Source organism: Pelophylax lessonae, assembly GCF_965119305.1.
Source record: "Pelophylax lessonae genome assembly, chromosome: 7".
Taxonomy (NCBI): Eukaryota; Metazoa; Chordata; class Amphibia; order Anura; family Ranidae; genus Pelophylax; species Pelophylax lessonae.
In genome coordinates this window covers 211496775-211517069 of record NC_138774.1, presented here as the reverse complement: position 1 = coordinate 211517069, position 20295 = coordinate 211496775, and the positions used below count along the sequence as shown (strand labels likewise).

At 46.8% G+C, this 20295-nt stretch overlaps 1 protein-coding gene across 1 annotated transcript in view; it reads right to left on the bottom strand.

The window, feature by feature from the left end:
• PNPLA7 (patatin like domain 7, lysophospholipase) overlaps positions 1-20295 on the bottom strand; it is a 733226-nt gene that overhangs the window by 257548 nt on the left and 455383 nt on the right. The window lies entirely within an intron of this gene.

Genomic DNA, 20295 nt, shown 5'->3' with positions numbered 1-20295 from the left:
GGCTAATCTTATTTCTTTGATCTTTCCCTTCATATAATTTTGCATGTTATATTTGATTCAATAGGGTAAGTAGATGCTTAGTAATATACATAAGAAATGTACAGAACAGTGTATGGACATGTTATGCTAATTATGATGATCTGACCTGTACCAATATTTAATGAATTTGTAATACTGTTTGTCATTCATATAGTTTCCGTTTCTTGTAGACTTATTTTGAAATATCCTGTGGTTAGGCTCTTTCAATGTATTAAATACTGTTGGTCCTGAAGAAGCAGACAACCCCCAAAACGCGTTGACCTTCTCGAAAGATTAAATACGCCTACTGTTGCAATGTATTCAGCAGATAGCAACACATGTTTTGATATTGTATGAAATAAAAACGGAATTTTTGTAAAATCTTACCTGCAAAATTCCTTTCTCTGAGTCCTCCGACAGTCGCCGCCTCTTCATATTCGTCACTAATGGGGTTATTGACCTTTGCTCCGCAGGAGTAGCTAGGCAACAGAATATATTAATATCAAAGCTTTTAGCATATCCCACCCCCAGGGGGTGGTCCCCTCAGTCAATACCTCCCTGCTTCCTGCATACCAACTCAGTTTCAGTAGAATAGCAGTAGAGTACATAAACAAACCCCAAAAGAGGGGCGGGGGCGGCGAATGTCGGAGGACTCAGAGAAAGGAATTTTACAGGTAAGATTTTACAAAAATTCCGTTTTCTCTTACGTCCTCCGACAGTCGCCGCCTCTTCATATTCGTCACTAATGGGGACGTCCCAAAGCAGTGTAGACATGAGGGGTGGGAAAACAGCAGCCGCGCCTAAAGCAACGCAATACCCACATCAGAGAAAGGAACCTTACTAAAGTAAGAAAACCAACTGGGCAACAGGAAAACGTGCTCAACAGGAGCAACAATCCAGGAAAAAACAAGTAACCCAGGGGTAAAAAACACCTCAACAGCCAAGGACCCAAACAAGGGACCCTAAGGCACTGCCGCACTAAAAACTTTACGGCCAAAAGAAGCATCTGCCGATGCCTGAACATCCACCTTGTAAAATTTTGAGAAGGTGTGAACGGACGACCAAGTCGCCGCCTTACACACCTGGGCCACAGAAGCCCGATGATGACAGGCCCAAGACGTACTCAAAGATCTGGTAGAGTGCGCCTTCACAGGCATGGGAGGAACCTTCCCCCTCAAAGCATAGGCCTGCTCAATGGTCTGTCTGATCCATTTGGCGATGGTAGAAGCCGACGCCGCCATGCCCTTCCGAGGTCCCTCAGGAAGGACAAAGAGAGAATCCGACTTGCGAAAGGATTTAGTCGATGACAGGTAAACCCTGATCGCCCTAACAACATCCAAGGAATGTAAGGCCACCTCCTTCGGATGCTTAGGCTTCGCGCAAAGCGAAGGCAAGACAATGTCCTCATTGAGGTGAAATTCAGAGATCCTTTTCGGAAGAAAAGATGGGTTAGGTCGCAAGACCACCTTATCCAAGTGAATCACCAAATACGGAGACTTGCAGCACAAGGCCGCCAGCTCTGACACCCTGCGAGCCGAAGTGATCGCCACTAAGAAGGCAACCTTCTTGGACAACAAAGACAACGAGATCTCCCTGATATTTTCAAAAGGAGCATGTTGCAACACGGACAGAACAAGGTTCAAATCCCATGGAGGCAAAGGCTCCCTCCTAGGAGGGACCAAATGTCGCACCCCTTGAACAAAGGTGCTAACCAAAGAGTTAGACGCCACAGGACGTTGAAAGAGAACGGCCAGCGCAGAAATCTGACCCTTAATCGTGGCCAACGCCAAACGCTGGTCCACTCCCGTTTGAAGGAAAGCCAACACTCTCGACACCGAGTATGAGCGAAGGGAGTACCCCCTGGACTCACACCAGGCAAAGTAAGCCTTCCAAGTACGGTAGTAAATCTTCCCCGAAGAGGCTTTTCTAGCCTTGATCAAAGTGGGAATGACCTCAGGGGAAAGACCCCTATCCTTCAGGACCTGGCTTTCAACAGCCAGGCCGTTAAAGCCAGCGACTGTAAAGCAGGATGGAATATCGGTCCTTAAGACAGGAGATCTTCTCGAAGTGGCAGATGCCACGGAGCGTCGACCGCCAGATTCACGAGGTCTGCGTACCAAGACCGGCAAGGCCAGTCCGGTGCCACCAGAACCACCGTGTGCGGTTCCGAGGCCAACCTGCGAAGGAACCTGGACAGCAGCTGAATCGGTGGAAAGGCATACATCAGGCGATACTGATGCCAGGGCGTCACTAACGCGTCCGAGGCGTCCGCCCGAGGATCGCGCGTCCTTGCCACGAACCTTTCCACCTTGTTGTTTAGACGAGACGCGAACAGGTCCACATCTGGGGACCCCCACTTCACGCACAATATCTGGAAGACATCCGGGTGAAGGGACCATTCCCCCTGGTCCAGGGTCTGCTGGCTCAGATAATCCGCCTGCCAGTTCTCCACCCCCGGAATGTGTACTGCAGAGATCGCCGGGACGTACGTCTCGGCCCAAGACAGAATGTCGGCTACTTCCCGAGCCGCCCGGGCACTCCTGGTGCCCCCTTGGTGGTTGATGTAGGCCACCGCCGTGGCATTGTCCGTCTGCACCCGAACTGGACAGCCCTGAAGCCTGTCCGTCCAACGCAGAAGACAGAGATTTATCGCTCGCAATTCCAGAATGTTGATCGGAAGGGAGGATTCCTTCTCCGACCAAGTTCCCTGGGCGGACAAAACGCCCAGAACACCACCCCAGCCCGACAGGCTGGCATCCGTGGTGATCACCGTCCACGACAAAGGACGAAAGGACCTGCCCCCCAGACACTGCCGGGGACCGGAGCCACCACAAAAGACCCCTGCGGGTGAGATGGCTTAACGACAGCCGTAGATCCAGAGATTGCGGACGCCTGTCCCTTTTGGCCAGGACCTCCGCCTGAAGCTCCCGTGTGTGAAACTGGGCGAAGGGAATCACCTCGAAGGCCGAAACCATCAATCCCAGACACCTCACCGGAGGGACGAGTACTGATTGTCCCTGAGGGACCTGACTTCGCACTGAAGTGTCCGAAGCTTGTCTTCCGGCAGGAAGACCTTCACCTGAACAGAGTCCAGAATCATCCCCAGGTAGGGAAGACGAACCGACGGACACAACGTCGATTTTGGAAAATTTATCGTCCAGCCGAATTCCCGCAGAGTCTGCATCGTGATGGACAGATCATTCACCAGACCCTGACTGGTCGCGGACCGAATCAGAATATCGTCCAGATACCCCAGGACAGAAATGCCCTGGGCTCTCAGTAAAGCCAGAACTGGCGCAAGCACCTTGGTGAAAACCCGCGGAGCTGAAGCGAGACCGAAGGGTAACGCCACGAATTGATAATGATCCTCCGCAATGGCAAATCGAAGGTACCTCTGGTGACCCTCGAAAATGGGGATGTGTAGGTACGCATCCTTCATGTCGATGGAGGCCATGAATTCCCCCGGAACCAGGGCAGCCGCAACCGAGCGCAGGGATTCCATGCGAAACTTGCGAACCGGCACAAAGCGGTTCAGAGCTTTTAAGTCCAGAATCGGACGTACTTTGCCCTCCTTTCTGGGCACAGTGAACAGATTGGAATAGAACCCCCGAAATCTGTCCCGATGAGGCACCGGAACCACCACTCCCTGGGCCCGCAGGTCCCGCACCGCCAGGTGCAGATCCTGCAAGCGCTCCGGAGTCAGCTGAAGGTTTGAGGGGAAAAATCTGCCCGCCGGCCGAGAGAGAAACTCGATCTTGTATCCAGATCGAACGATTTCCTGAACCCACCTGTCCCGAATGCGGTCCAGCCAGGGTTGAAGAAAACCGAGCAAACATCCCCCCACCCCAGAAACGGGTGAGGGCGCCCCTTCAGGCCGCATTGTTATGGGTAGCGGATCCGGACTGGCCGGACTTCTGCTTACCCTCCCACGGCTTCTTCTGGGAGCCTTGGCCTTTGAAGGGCTTGCCCTTATAGTGCGACCGAAAGGCACGAAAGGACTCCTGAGAGGGCCTAAACGAAGCATTCTTCTTACCGCGAACAAACTTATTCTTGTGAGATTGGGGCAAGAGAGTGCTCTTACCCCCAGAAATACCCTTTATCAGAGTATCCAAAGATTCGCCAAAAAGGCGAGATCCCGTGTAGGGCAAATTCGCCAGAGTCTTGCGAGAAGATTGGTCAACCGACCAACATGTCGACCATATCAGGCGACGGTTCAAGACCGCCACACAAGAAAGACGCGCAGCCAAAAGGGACTAAATCCAAGTCCGCATCACACAAATACATGACACCCTGATGAATCTGATCCACCATAGCCAAAGTTATCGGCGGGGCAGAGTCAGCCACCAGAGTGCGCCTGAGCACTTGCGTCCAATCCGCAATAGCCTGGGCTGCCATAATGGAAGCAAAAATAGGCTTCAGCATAGAACCAGCAACCGTATAGGCATGACGGGCCAGAGATTCCAATCTCCTGTCCGTCGGGTCCCGGAACACCGGTGTATCCTCAGCAGGGATCACAGTTGATTTATTCAAAATTGCCACCGCGTGATCCACCTGAGGCGGCACACACCAACGCTCATCAGTAGCTGGTGTAAAGGGATAACGCAGCTTGAACCTACTCGGCACAGCAAAAGGCTTCTTTAAATTGCGCCATTGCTCATCAACCGCGCGCTGAAATTCCGTAGAGCAAGGAAAAACCTGCGATGTTTTGCGTTTCCTCTGCGTCCCATAAGAGGACATCAAAGCAGGAGGACATGGTTCATCCTGCAAATGCGTTTGCTTGATAGAAGCAACCAACTCATCCATGAGTGCAAGCTCTTCAGACGAGCCAGGGGGAGAATTATCAACCCCTTCCACCTCAGCCTCCCCGTCAGACCCCACAAGGTCCAGGGATGAGTGAGACCCTGAGAAGGGCACTCCAGCCATAGCAGCCCCATCGCCCTCTGAATCAGAGGAAATAGACACCCTGGGCCTTTTTGTGGATCGATCAGCCACCAGCATCTGCACCTGAGCAGCTAAGTTAGCCACAATAGTGGCCAGATCAGCCCCCTCGGGGGAAGCAGCAGCCCCTTGGCCCCCCACCAGGATGGGAGGAAACTTGCAATCCTGAGAATCCATGCCCCAGTAAAAAAATTAATAAAGGATACTGCCCCTTTTAGATCGCAGCGAGCGCTGCCCACTGCACCCACTGAACACACTGACCCCCACAGGGATAAGAAACTGGGCAAGGAATACAGGAAAAAAGGAGATATAAAACCTGGAGAGCTCACACAGGCTGCTGCACCGATCGCTGTCCCAGAGGAAAAGGAAGTGATGCAAGACTGACCGCCCCTATGAAGCCTCTGCAAGGCTACACAAACATGGCCGCTGGCTGAGGACAAAACCCTGGGCAAAGAGAACATGGCGCTGACATGTGGGATCGATCGCCGCTCAAAATGGCGGTGTTTGGCGCCAAAACGTGTGCAGTACCTCACAGGACCTGCCACCATAATTTTTGCCCCAGAAAAAATGGCGGATCGCTGCAGCGATCGCCGCACAGCATGTCTAAAATCTTACTGCTTCATCTGACACCCAGCAGAGCGGGAGAGCCCCCCCCCCTCACAGCCCACACACAGGCAGCAAGTGCACACAGGAGCTGACAGGGAGCACAGCAGCCACACAGACATGCAGGGTCACACAGTCCCAGACTGACACCCAAAAAAGACAGGTCCCCACATAGAGATACACTTACCAGTCCGGATGGCGTGGGAAGACTGCTCCAGCGACCAAACCGCAGTACTGAGGACAGGGAGTGTCGCAAGCCTGACGCAGTGGAGTTGCGGTGCGAAACCGCAATGGCGTCCAGTGAGGTAGCCACCTCACCGATAGCATCCCTGCAGCGAACAGGGATGGGTCGTTCAATGTGCCAGGGCAAAACCTAAGCTGAACGCTCGATGGCAGGCTGGGAAGCCCCTGGCCCTGAGCCCTGGGATCCAGGGTGGCCAGACTGAGACCCAGCTCCGCACGATCATCTTCATCAGAAGAACTAACTAATGCTGGAAATAAACAGCTAAGTAAAAGAAAGAGAAAAAACTTCAAATAAAATCAAAAAAGAGAAAAGTGGCTGAGACTAAGAGCCCCAGCACAGGAACAGCCTGCGTACTCCTGAGCTAGGCAAGTGAAACTGAGTTGGTATGCAGGAAGCAGGGAGGTATTGACTGAGGGGACCACCCCCTGGGGGTGGGATATGCTAAAAGCTTTGATATTAATATATTCTGTTGCCTAGGTACTCCTGCGGAGCAAAGGTCAATAACCCCATTAGTGACGAATATGAAGAGGCGGCGACTGTCGGGGGACGTAAGAGAAAGACAGTTTTTAAGATAAATATCATTTCCATTTCTCTGTAAAAGTGACTATAGAAGTATTTTTAAAGTCCCAAACCCCATCCTCCTTTGCCTTCTAACTACTAGAAGGGATGACACCTCTATGTCACATGTATCAATAGAGATATACTCCATTTCACAAAATAAGCTCTTCTATTGTCTAAGTATACATGTCGGTGGTTAAACACAAGTGGATGGAGTTGAACTATATTGGTACAATTAGGTCTAATCGATCATTTTTCTAAATTTACACCCATAGACTAAATTTTTATCTTGAGGTTTATTAATTATGGCTGATTTCTGCGGGCAGGTTGGCAGGAACATATGCGACAACTTAAAAATGACATGTTAAAGCAGGGGTGGGGAGCCTTTTTTCTGCCAAGGGCCATTTGGGTATTTATAAAATCATTCGGGGGCCATACAAACTACCAACTTAAAAATGTGCCTGTTATATTTGGTCAAAAATGTAATTAACTCACCCCTAATGTGATGGCTGCAACTGCTTCTCTTTGGTGAGGTGTGTGATGTTAGCTGGTATTGATGATGTTGCTATTTGCAACTGGTTTTCCAGGTTTGCTTCGGTCAGTCTGGAGCGCAGTCGACTTTGTGGTGGTAAGTTTTGAAAAGAACTGCTGGCGGGTAATGTTGGTGGGTATAGCTGGCTGGTACTGCTGGTGGGTACAGCTGGCTGGTACTTCTGTGGGTACTGCTGGCTCAGGCTGGTACTGCTGGCTTGTACTATGCTGTGGGTACTGCTGGCTCAGGCTGGTACTGCTGTGGGTATTGCTGATTCAGGCTGGTACTGTGCTGTAGGTACTGCCTTGGGTACTGCTGGCTCAGGCTGGTACTGCTGGCTGGTACTGCTGTGGGTACTGAGCTGTAGGTACTGCTGGCTGGTACTGCTGTGGGTACTGCTGGGACTGTTGTGGGTACTGCTGGCTCTGGCTTGTACTGCTGGCTCTGGCTGGTACTGCTGGCACTGGCTGGTACTGCTGTGTGTGCTGCTGGCGGTAAATGCTGGCTAGCAGCTGCGCCGCGCTGGAGGAAGAGGCGATGTTTCCTGTATTATAACAGGTGGAGTGCATTTGATAGAACTATACAGGAAGCATTGGCGCCGTTCTGACAGATCAGCTGAGAGACACAGACTCAGCTGCACGGGGGGCCGGACCAAATGACTTTGAGGGCCGCATACGGCCCCCGGGACGTAGGTTCCCCACCCCTTGTTAAAGAATAATTAGGGTACTCAGGATATTGAGGTTCTGTTTATTAAACTAAAAAGATGGCGTAAACAAAAATCACGCTTTTACTGGCATACCCAGTTTTTCAAATCATATACTGATGCAAAAATTATTCGGATTGGCGTACGGATACAAGTTTTTCCTACTATTACCAATCCTTCTGTTCTCATGAGGGAAAAATGGGAATGGAATCTAACAGCATGTTCTCTAAACATGCTAGAATATCTCAAACAACACTACGAAACAGGCCTGTTAGAACTGAATGAAGAGATCCAGGCCATTCGTTTACAGCTCAAAGCATATCATGAATCCCCTATTTTTCACAGACTGGATAAGGAACTCAGCGATTTCACTGATAAGTATAATAAGCAGTTAGTGGAAACTAAAAATTACAAATTTTTAAGAGATATGATAGCATTCAAAACAGGTCAGGCAAATTGGTGGCTAACCAACAATACTCGTAGAGACAACAGGAAACGCACAAACTACTAAAAAGATTCCAATGATGGTAATTTGTCAGACATCTCTTCTTCATCTTCTGTTAAAAGACAAGGACACACTGACCCTACCGGATGGAACTCTGTAACTGGTGAGGGTAAAACACATGTTGGCAATACACACACTCCTAATGCACATTTGGTTCCCTTTAAGAGAAAATCCCCTTATTCCTCTGAATCAGAGAACTACACACACACACACACACGGATCGAAAAGTGGGAAAACGCCCCAGGGGGTAACTTTTATACAAACCTATATCTTCTTACACAACTTTGGCAGGGCCGCCACAGAAAGATTCTAAAATTTCACATTGCAGCATATCTTTAGGCAAGTCAGACACTCCAGTATCTCGTCTAATACTAGGTCACAACTGACAGATTGATTATTCACAAACACATAAGGAACACCCTTTACTTTCAGTTTTGTCAGAGACAAGCCAAACTTTTGATATTCTCAATCTTACCAAGCTTTCCTTTTCGAATGATGAACTATCATTGCTTAAATTAGGCATGAACTTTTGCCCCACTGGAGATGTGGATAAATTTGATTTGGTGAAGAACTTAAAACTGTTTGCTCGTAAACTGAATTTCAAATCTTTTTTAGCTACCTCCTCCCAGACACCAGGACATTGTTCCAAATATGAATATGCCAACTATACCAGGGCAGACTATTGTACTCTTAAGACACTGCCATTATTAGAACATGAGGGAGGAGTTTGGGATAACCCTGAGGATTCTCTTCAGAGATTGTGAATCCACTAGTACAACTAAAAACACTCCACTCATTCAAGAGTATAAAAATAAATCATGTTCTTTTCCTTCTACTACCAATCTACAAGTTAAATTATTCCTGGATTTGACATTACCTGATATTGAAAATACGACAATCAAAAAAGACACAAATCTTTCACAACAAATGCAGGCTCTCGAAACATTACAACAAAGTAACAATATCATAATTAAACCTGCGGATAAAGGGGGCAACATAGTCAAAATGCAGACTCAATATATCACAATGTGCAAAAATATTTTGAATAAGAGTTGGTTTTGTAAAATTATTTTGATATCTCACTATTTCAAAAACATTATGAATCCTTAATCGATTTGGCCCATTTGAATAACCATATCTTATCTAAGACACGTGATTTTTTTAAAAGTTAATTTTCCGATAACTCCAACTTTTTATGCATTACCTAAAATGAACAAATGTACAGTAGAACCCCCAGGTAGACTGATTATTTCGGGGATTGATTCTCTTACTCATAATGCCAGCAAACTCATTGACTAATATTTATGACCTCATGTGGAGTCTCTACCTTCATTTCTAAAATACACGATACATCTTTTTACTATCCTTGACAATTTACATGTAACGGAAGAGACTATACTAGCCTCCATAGATGCGGAGGCTCTGTACTCCAGTATGCGGCATGATAGAGGACTTTGTTGTTTCTTTCTTCTTGAAAAAGAGGCGCAACGATTACCAGGATTATATTCAGTTTGTTTTGGACTTACTTGAATTTGTGTTGACTCGTGTCTTCCTTTTCAATTGCTCCCTCTACCTCCAGGTGAAGGAGGTGACGATGGGGACCGAGTGTTCCCAGTCGTATGATAACCTGTACCTGGGGGGGGGGGCTAGGAGCGATTTATTTTTTTCAATGATGACTTGTCTGTATACCTGCACCACAGTCTTATATCTTATGGCGCAGGTATATCGATGATATTTTAATTTTTTGGTCAGGTTCAGTTGATTGCTTTGAGGCCTTTCTGATTGGACTTAATTAGAATGAGTTCAATCTGAATGTACCTCATCAATATTTGAAAACACATTTTTAGACCCCAAAATCAAAAAGAATGCTGATAAATATATACAAACTGACTTATTCAGAAAACCTACAGTAGGAAATTCTCTTTTACACTTTGACAGTGCTCATCCCAGGCATTTTGTCAAAAGCATACCTCGAGGGCAATATATGAGGATCCGTATAAACTGTACGAGTGATTCAGATTTTGAAAGGCAAGCAACTGAGCTACAGCATAGGTTTTTACAAAGAGGTTACAGTAGAAAATGTCTAACGGCCTACCAAAAGGCGAAGGATAGTCCAAGAGACTTACTGTTGTTTCAAGGTATGCTAGATGATGCATCATCTAGAATACGTCCATTTGTCAGACACAATAATCAATCTGATCAAATTAGAAAAATTCTGGACAAACATTGGTACATTTTAACAGGCAACCCCATTTTTGGTCGCTTTGTCGATGAAAAATCACGTTACATTCCGTCAAAATAGATTGATCAAGGATACACTTGTATCCAGTCACTTCTCCCTTGGAGATTCTGGTGATCCTTGTAGATCCCTCCCAAAAGATACCTTTAAATGTGGCAATTGTGAATTTTGCTGATTCATCAATTTTGGAAAATATATACTTTTGCCCAATTCAACACTGTTCATTCCAAAACATTTTGTAAACTGTAAAACTATAAAAATTGTGTATCTCCTAACTTGTAGCTGTGGCTCTTTCTATGTTGCAAAGACTTAAAGGGAATTCTGGCAATGCTTCAAAGATCATGTTGATGATGCAACACTAGGTATAGTAGAAAACCCCATAGCAAGGCACTTCACCACTAAACATCAATATAGACAAGACAGTCTCAGATTCTTGGAACTTGAACGTATCCATCCAGCCCCCAGAAGGGGTGATTTTGACCGTAAGATACTACAAATTGAAACAAGATGGATTTATTCTCTCAAAGCGACTAAACCACCTGGTTTAAATGACTTTATTCGTTGTGTTCCTTTCCTGATGCCTTGATGTTTTCTTCATCTTTTACTTTCATGTATAATGCCACTTTTAATCTTGTATAAAGAATAATAGAACCTTGATTCTCCCCTCCCCTTCCTTACCCTTTTCTTTGTTTTTCTTCCCCCCCTCCCCCCATTTTCTTTCTCCCCTTCCCACAATGATTTTGTGATATGATGCACATTAGGAATCTAATCTAACTAAGTGGGTGTAGTATTTAGATTATATGGAGTATCAGGTTGCAGTATAAACAATAATTGTTATCTTTTTTTCTATGCACTCTTTGTACACATTCCTTAAATTTCTACATTGGATGATACAGCTATTTCAATATATACTGTATCTCCCTTTTAAACTAATCTCTTTGTTATTACCATGTAGAATGCAGATGAGATTGTGGTTCTATTTACCCTGCCGGCCCATGTCCTGCTCTCACAAAGCCAGTGGTCTGTTATTACATTCACGTATATCTAAATTTGGCTTATGTTATCTTTCCCCCTTCCTCTCTTATATGGGTGTTGGGGAGTGATAGTTGGGTTTTACATTATATGTGATGGCAGCATTGTTTTTGTTTGTCGTCTGGACGACATCTTGATACACTAAGCCCTGTGTATATAGCCCATTACTATTGGGTCGTACTTCCAGTTTAATTGACTTTCGGACACAGACTTCCGGTTTAGACGCCATGTTGGTACACCCATGATTCTCGCGGGTGTACACACGAGGAGCGGCGTCTCCAGTCTCTGGAGGCCAATCCCCTATGACAGGGATTTTGCCTGTCACAATTTTGGGGATTGGTTTGAGGGGGGAGGAGAGTCTCTCTGGGATTGAAAAGGGCCACTATGAGACCACTTCATTTGGCCTTACCCCCAGCATACCCGGTGGCCCTTTGAGGACCCCCTGGCAGGTATAAATAGCACCCTATTTTCAATTAGAGCTGTATGCTTTGCTCTAGAGGGATGAGACAAACATACAGTCAGGTCCAAAAATATTGGGACATCAACACAATTCTAATCTTTTTGGCTCTATACACCACCACAATGGATTTGAAATAAAACAAACAAGATGTGCTTTAACCACAGACTTTCAGCTTTAATTTGAGGGTATTTACATCCAAATCAGGTGAAAGGTATAGAAATTACAACAGTTTGTATATGTGCCTCCCACTTTTTAAGGGACCAAAAGTAATAGGACAATTTGCTGCTCAGCTGTTCTATGGCCAGGTGTGTGTTATTCTCTCGTTTTCAATTATTTTTATTGAAAATTTTACAAAATGCACATAGAAATCAGTTCAGGATAACAACGAGCAGTGGTACATCAGCATCAAACAACAGCCAATACGGCCCTAGGAGGCCAACACAATAATAAAGTAAAGGTCTATAGCCTAAGTAACAGAAAATCAGTAAACATAAGGTACCATGAGAGGCCGTTCCAATGGATAGATAGGTACTGCTAACCCAGATATTTGGCACCTTTCGATTCAAGCCCCAGGGCTAGTTGCAAAATAATGACCCTACAGACTTCTGCCAGAGACTGAAGCCGAGAAAAGAAGTGACAAAGATGCTGCGTGATGTTACCACTGAAAACCCCATGAAAGCAGTGGTAAGAAAACAGTATAAAGAGAGAAATGGAAAAGAAAGCCTAGAGAGGAAAGGAAGAAAAGATGAGAAGGAGGAAGAAGTGGAATCGGACCCAACCCCGCGCCCCGCACCCAGACCCACCCGGATCCTTCAGGCACCCCCCGTGAGGTAGTTAATCCACGATTCCCACACCTTGTCAAACCTGCGCATTCTATCCTCCAATTGAGCCGATAAGCGCTCGTTCAACATGATCCAGTTCAGTTTGTGCCTAAGCTGCTCAAACGGTATAGTAGGAGACTTCCAGGATCTCGCAATCGTTATTTTCGCTGCAGTAAAAATAAACGTAATGAGCCGCCTCTGCACTCTCGTGACTGCGTCCACCTTCCTGCCCAAGAGGGCCTGCTGAGGGGACTTGATCAAATTCACTTGTGTAAGAGTGTAGATGAAATTATACACTCTAATCCAAAATACACTTTACATCTACTGTCACTGCTAATCCTAGTCTCTACTTCCCATCTCCTGTCACACAACTAATCCTAGTCTCCACTTTCAATCTCCTATCACACGACTAATCCTAGTCTCTACTTTCCATCTCCTGTCACGGCTAATCCTAGTCTCTACCTTTCATCTCCTGTCACACAACTAATCCTAGTCTTTACTTCATATATTCTGTCACATGGCTAATCCTAGTTACTACTCCACACCTCCTGTCACACAGATGATCCTAGTCACCACATTACACCTTCAAACACACCTCTAATCCTAGTTCACACCTCTCATCACACAGCTAATCCTACTTCCTATTTTATACCTTCTGCTACATGTGTAATCCTAGTCCCAACATCACAGCTCATGTCACATGACTTATCCTAGTCCTTGCTTTACTCCTTCTGGACATGGTCCCTAATAAGTAACAGCAAGGTCACAGCAAATAAACTGCTATAAATATGCACTTATTTGTCAATACTTGTGCATGCAAAGACAGAACATGGTGGGCATTATATTAAATTACCAGCAGTGCCATACTAGACTCCAAGTTTTATTGAGCAGATCAACTTTACCTTGAGGTGAAGGGCAATGCAATAGATATAGTACAACCTCTATCCTTTAGCACCTGGCGTTGAACAGCCAAGCTGTCAAAGCCAGCGATTGTAAAGCGGAATGGAAGATTGGTACTGGGGACAGCAGATCCTCCCTGAGAGGAAGCTTCCAAGGAACGTCGGCAACCAGCCGCACTGGATCAACTTGCCAAGCCCGGCAAGGCCAGTCTGGAGCAACTAAGATGACCGGAATCCCTTCTGCCTCGATCCTGCGCAGAAGTCTGGGCAGAAGGTTGAGAGGAGGGAAGGCGTAGATCAGGCGATACTGACCCCACTAGGCCACCAGCGTGTCTGTGGCATTCGCCAGTGGATCCCATGACCGAGCCACAAACCTCTTCGCCTTTCTGTTGAGCCTAGACACCAACAGATCCACCTCGGGGGTGCCCCACTGGAGACACAGCTGATGGAACACTTTTGGATGAAGGGACCACTCCCCTTTGTCCAACTCCTGTCGACTGAGGTAATCCGCCTGCCAATTTTCCACCCGGGAATGTGTATGGCAGAGAGGACTGGAACGAATCGTTCTCCCCACCTTAGAATGCCGGCTACCTCCAGAGCCGCCAGGGCACTTCTTGTGCCCCCTTGGTGATTGACATAAGCCAAGACCGTGGCACTGTCCGAATGAATGCGCACTGGGCATCCCTGAAGATGATCAATCCAATGATCTAGATACAGTCTGATCGCCAAGACATTGATTGGTAGTCTGGACTCTTCCAGCGTCCAGATCCCCTGAGTAGAATACTTGCCGAGGACGTCTCCCCAGCCAGACAGGCTGGCATCCGTAGTGACCACTGTCCAATACAAGGGGAGGAAGAAATTTCCCAGCCGAAGCGAAGGAGAGCAAAGCCACCATACCAGAGACTTCTTTGCTCCCCGACTCAGCTGGATCTGATTGTACAGAGACTGCAGAGTCTTGTCCCATTTGGTTAGAATTTCCCTTTGCAGAGACCTCGAATGGAACTGTGCAAATTGAACCACCTTGAAGGTAGATACCATCAGGCCCAGCACCTGCATGCAAGTTCAGAGGAATGACCATTTGCTGTACAGCAGGAGGCGAATTGCAGTCTGCAATTTCTGGAGTTTGTCCAGAGGAAGGAGCAATCTGGCTATAGCGGAGTCCAGAGTCAGGCCCAAATCGTCCAGCTTTGTGGACCAAACCAGGGCAGACTTCAGTATCCAGCTGAACTCATGTAGAGTTTGAATTGTGATCTCCAGGTTCTCCTTCAGAGCAAGGGAGATTCCGCTCGCAGAAGGGGATCATCCAAGTAGTTTGATTCTCGCCGACTAATTTAGTCTGGCTTGAGAACACCTTCTTGGCTACTCAGTTTTTTACATGTCTTTTCTGGATCGTCCAAGTAAGCCAGTACCGCAATCCCCCATTGGCGTAGCAAGGCTAGCACCGGGGCTAACACTTTAGTAAAAACCCGAGGAGTGGAGGCGAGACCAAAGGGTAAAGCCACAAACTGATAGTGTTCCTCTCCCACAGCAAAGCGAAGAAAACACTGGTGACTGGCACATATTGGAATGTGAAGATAGGCATCCTTGATATCTATAGAGGTGAGGAAATCCCCCTAACACAGGCATGCCACCACTGTTCGAATGGACTCCATTCTGAACTTCTGCACCCGCACAAAGCAGTTTAGTGCCTTGGGATCCAGGATTGGATGCGCTTTGCCTTCCTTTCTGGGGACTGTAAACAGATTTGAGTAAAAACCCTGAAAAATTTCCAAAGTCAGAACCGGGACAATTCTCTCTTGAAGGAACGGGTCTTGTACCACCCCAAACAGACCCTGTAACCAGTCTGGGGACAGGCACAGGTTGGAAGGAAAAATCCTTGCCGGGGGACAAGAGCAAAACTCAATCTTGTAGCCGGACCAAATGACTTTGTGGACCCACTTGTCCTGTACCAGGGAAGTCCACGGGTCTGGAAACCAGCGAAGACATCCTCCCACCCCGATATGGGTGAGGGCGCACCTTCATGCAGAAAGAGCCTTGTCTGCGGGTCTGGAGAAGCCTGCTCTCAGGTTGTCAGACCAGGTTCATTTGGACCCGCCAAAGGAGGCCCTGAAAGGCTCCGAGTCCTTGTCAGTCGACCCTGAGGGACGAAAAAAATGTCATATGAGCCGAGAAGGAAGGTCCACGTCTACGACGAGGTTCCCTGCACTTAGTAGCCTGCAGAAGAAATGTACTCTTCCCCACAGTGAGACCTTTAATGATGTCATCCAGGGTAGCTCCAAATAGGCGATCTCCATGAAAAGGAAAATCAGTCAAAGCCTTTTTAGAAGTCTGGTCCCGCAGACCAGCATTTGAGCCAAAAGACACGCTGAAGGACCACTGCCAAAACAGAGAGGCGAGCCATCAGGGGAGCTGCATCCAAAGAGGCATCAAAGATAAACTGCAGCCCCTGGACCAGCTGGTCCGCCAGCTCAGCAAAGGCAGGGGGACTGTTCTCCCTCCAGATCACGGCGTAGGAGCTTAGCCCACTCAGTCTGAGCTTGCGACACCAGGGCAATGGTAAATACCGGCCTCATTGCTGAACCAGCTAAGGCGTACATAGTGCAGGTCACAACCTCCGACTTCCGGTCAGCCAGGTCCTTAAGAGCTGGGAACTCTTCAACCGAAACCATGGTTGCCTTGTTTAATGTGTAAACCGGAGGGTCCACCACCGGTGGCACAGTCCACTTCTTAAGAAGGGACTCCTCATAGGTGTAATGCCTAGTAAAATGCTTATGAACCCCACGGGGACGCTTTGGTCGTCCCCACTCTTTAGCGACAATTTTGTCAAAATAGGCGGGGAAAGGAAACACCTTTGCCGCTCTGGATGGCTTGTGAGTGCCAAAGGGTACCTGCACCTCATTTGCAGCTTCAGCTGCGTACTCCATTTTCAAGGTCTCACGCAGAGATACAATCAGTGCATCCACCAGCGCCTTTTCTTGCGCGGTCGCAGACATGGAGGAATTATACTCACTATTCGAGGATTCCAGGTGTGTGGTCACAGACCGAGAAGGGTGACCCATGTCCGCGGCAGCTGAATCAGATTTAGGATCTGATGAGACAGATGAGGCAGGGGAAGGCAGGGGGTGATTTTTGCTAGCCCGTCACCCGCAAGCCGCCTCCACCCAGGACACAAAGAACTCCAGGACCGCCGTCAGTGCATGGATGGATGGTTGGGACCCGGAGGGCGCCGCAGCCTCAGAGAGGGGATTAGGTGGGGAAACGTGCTCCAAAGACTCCAGGAATCACCGGGGGGGAACCCACAAAGTGTAAAACACTAAGGAACTTAGTTGTTCCTTGTTTCTTGTTTTTTTGTTCTTTGTTTTGTATCCTCTGCCTCACTGGGTTCTTTTGCTCCCCCACCTCCCTTTCTTTCCAGGCACTATGTGTGTGTGTGTTGTTTATCAACACACTACCTATATACATGTATACATATCTGTAAACATTTTCTATTTATGATTAACCTCGTAAATGTATATACAGTGGGTACGGAAAGTATTCAGACCCCCTTAAATTTTTCACTCTTTGTTATATTGCAGCCATTTGCTAAAATCATTTAAGTTCATTCTTCTTCCTCATGAATGTACACATAGTACCCCATACTGACAGAAAAACACAGAGTTGTTGACATTGTTGCAGATTTATTAAAAAAGATAAACTGAAATATCACATGGTCCTAAGTATTCAGACCCTTTGCTGTGACTCATATATTTAACTCAGGTGCTTTCCATTTCTTCTGATCATCCTTGAGATGGTTCTACACCTTCATTTGAGTCCAGCTGTGTTTGATTATACTGATTGGACTTGATTAGGAAAGCCACACACCTGTCTATATAAGACCTTCCAGATCACAATGCATGTCAGAGCAAATGAGAATCATGAGGTCAAAGGAACTGCCTGAAGAGCTCAGAGACAGAATTGTGGCAAGGCACAGATCTGGCCAAGGTTACAAAAAGATTTCTGCTGCACTTAAGGTTCCTAAGAGCACAGTGGCTTCCATAATCCTCAAATGGAAGACGTTTGGGACGACCAGAACCCTTCCTAGAGCTGGCCGTCCGGCCAAACTGAGCTATCGGGGGAGAAGAGCCTTGGTGAGAGAGGTAAAGAAGAACCCAAAGATCACTGTGGCTGAGCTCCAGAGATGCAGTCAGGAGATGGGAGAAAGTTGTAGAAAGTCAACCATCACTGCAGCCCTCTACCAGTCGGGGCTTTATGGCAGAGTGGCCCGACGGAAGCCTCTCCTCAGTGTAAGACACATGAAAGCCTGCATGGAGTTTGCTAAAAAACACCTGAAGGACTCCAAGATGGTGAGAAATAAGATTCTCTGGTCTGATGAGACCAAAATAGAACTTTTTGGCCTTAATTCTAAGCGGTATGTGTGGAGAAAACCAGGCACTGCTCATCACCTGTCCAATACAGTCCCAACAGTGAAGCATGGTGGTGGCAGCATCATGCTGTGGGGGTGTTTTTCAGCTGCAGGGACAGGACGACTGGTTGCAATCGAGGGAAAGATGAATGCGGCCAAGTACAGGGATATCCTGGACAAAAACCTTCTCCAGAGTGCTCTGGACCTCAGACTGGGCCGAAGGTTTACCTTCCAACAAGACAATGACCCTAAGCACACAGCTAAAATAACGAAGGAGTGGCTTCACAACAACTCCGTGACTGCTCTTGAATGGCCCAGCCAGAGCCCTGACTTAAACCCAATTGAGCATCTCTGGAGAGACCTAAAAATGGCTGTCCACCAACGTTTACCATCCAACCTGACAGAACTGGAGAGGATCTGCAAGGAGGAATGGCAGAGGATCCCCAAATCCAGGTGTGAAAGACTTGTTGCATCTTTCCCAAAAAGACTCCTGGCTGTATTAGATCAAAAGGGGGCTTCTACTAAATACTGAGCAAAGGGTCTGAATACTTAGGACCATGTGATATTTCAGTTTTTCTTTTTTTAATAAATCTGCAACAATGTCAACAATTCTGTGTTTTTCTGTCAGTATGGGGTGCTATGTGTACATTCATGAGGAAGAAGAATGAACTTAAATGATTTTAGCAAATGGCTGCAATATAACAAAGAGTGAAAAATTTAAGGGGGTCTGAATACTTTCCGTACCCACTGTATATTATGATAAATTTATGCTGTTGAGTAATGTTATATTCGTATAGGATCGTTATCTTGCGACTGTAGAACACCTCTTAATCATGATTTCTCTGTCCTGCATGGCCTGCTGCTGATGCTTTGGTCCCTCGCTCCCCCCCTTTCGGTGTGCACTCGGGCGCCTACCAGGGGTTTGGGGTGTCCTTTCCATTCTCATCCCCATTTTTGTCCCAGAGTCCGCCCTCTTTCCTTTGGGTGGATGTTATTGTGAATCGTTCTCAGCGTGAGGCTGCTTTGTTTGCGTTTCACGCTGGCCCAGATTCCAAGATGGCGCCCGCACCGGAAGTGACATACAGAGGCCGCCATCGTGGCCGCGTCACATCTGGTGGGATCAGCCTACCTATAGGTCCATGGCAGAGCAGAAAGCCGGACATGGCTCCCTCTGCACGGAGGACCAGGGGATCTGTGCCTTCTACGGAACAATTTGTGAGGACCTCCTTGCAATCAGGTGAGCTGCTCTTCTATTTCCACCGCAATCACGGATGATCATTTTCCTCATCAACACGTGGGCTCCTGTTTTTTGCTATGTGCACTAGCTATACTTAGCGTATCCTTACTGGTTGGGCTGTCTCACTGATACATAGATTATTAGATATGGCAAGAGTTTTTTCTGTTTCCCTTCTTTTTCCTCCCTTATCTCTCCCTTCCCTTTTCCCTCCCCTCCTCCCCCCCCCCCGCCTCTCCCTTCCACTTCATCAACATACTTTCCTTTATACAATTCATCTTATTTTTTCTTTATCTTCTCTTTTAGCTTACTGGCTCTGGCACCACACCTACTTAATATATTTGCACAGCAACTTACAATGCATGCCTTGGATCTTTTTCATACGGCATATCAGCACCTCTCATTCTTTTACTTGATTTGATCCAGGTGCTGGCTATTCACCTGCTAACACATGCCCACCTTTTTTCACTGTGGACTTTGGTACTCCCTATCTTCTCTTCTTCTTGTTAGCCCAATGATGTACCAATTTCCAATGGTACCCTTCATCTATTTATTCATTTACTCTTTGCGTTCCCCTGTTTCCCTGGTCTCCTATATATCCATTTCTATAGGCAATCTGGATTTACTCCTTCTTTCCCCTGGACATTACTTTGCCGTGTGCTGTAGCCCGGTCCAGTGCTCACCAATTTGGGAGATCCCAGTCATGTGCCAGAACCTTTCTGACTGTTACTGCATCATTATCATGCCATGCCTTTCACTGTGGACTGATGTCATTTTCAACAGATGTCAAATGAATTGGTAAGCAGTATGCTATTGGGAACATGTTGCTTATTATATACATATATATATATATATATATATATATATCCATTGTACCTCTATGTTCGGTTAACCAGCATATGTTATATCTTGCTATTTAGAATCAGTAAAGGGGTTACACCTCTCTGGTCCCTGAAGAAACCACTGTATGAGGATCTTTACCTCAGGGAAACATGTAGGACCTATGTGACCCATACTGCTGCTCATAATTCATCCAATGTATTTGTTTATCTTTATGTCTGTCTTTTAATGTTTTTTAAAAAAAATGTCATTTATATTTTGAATAAA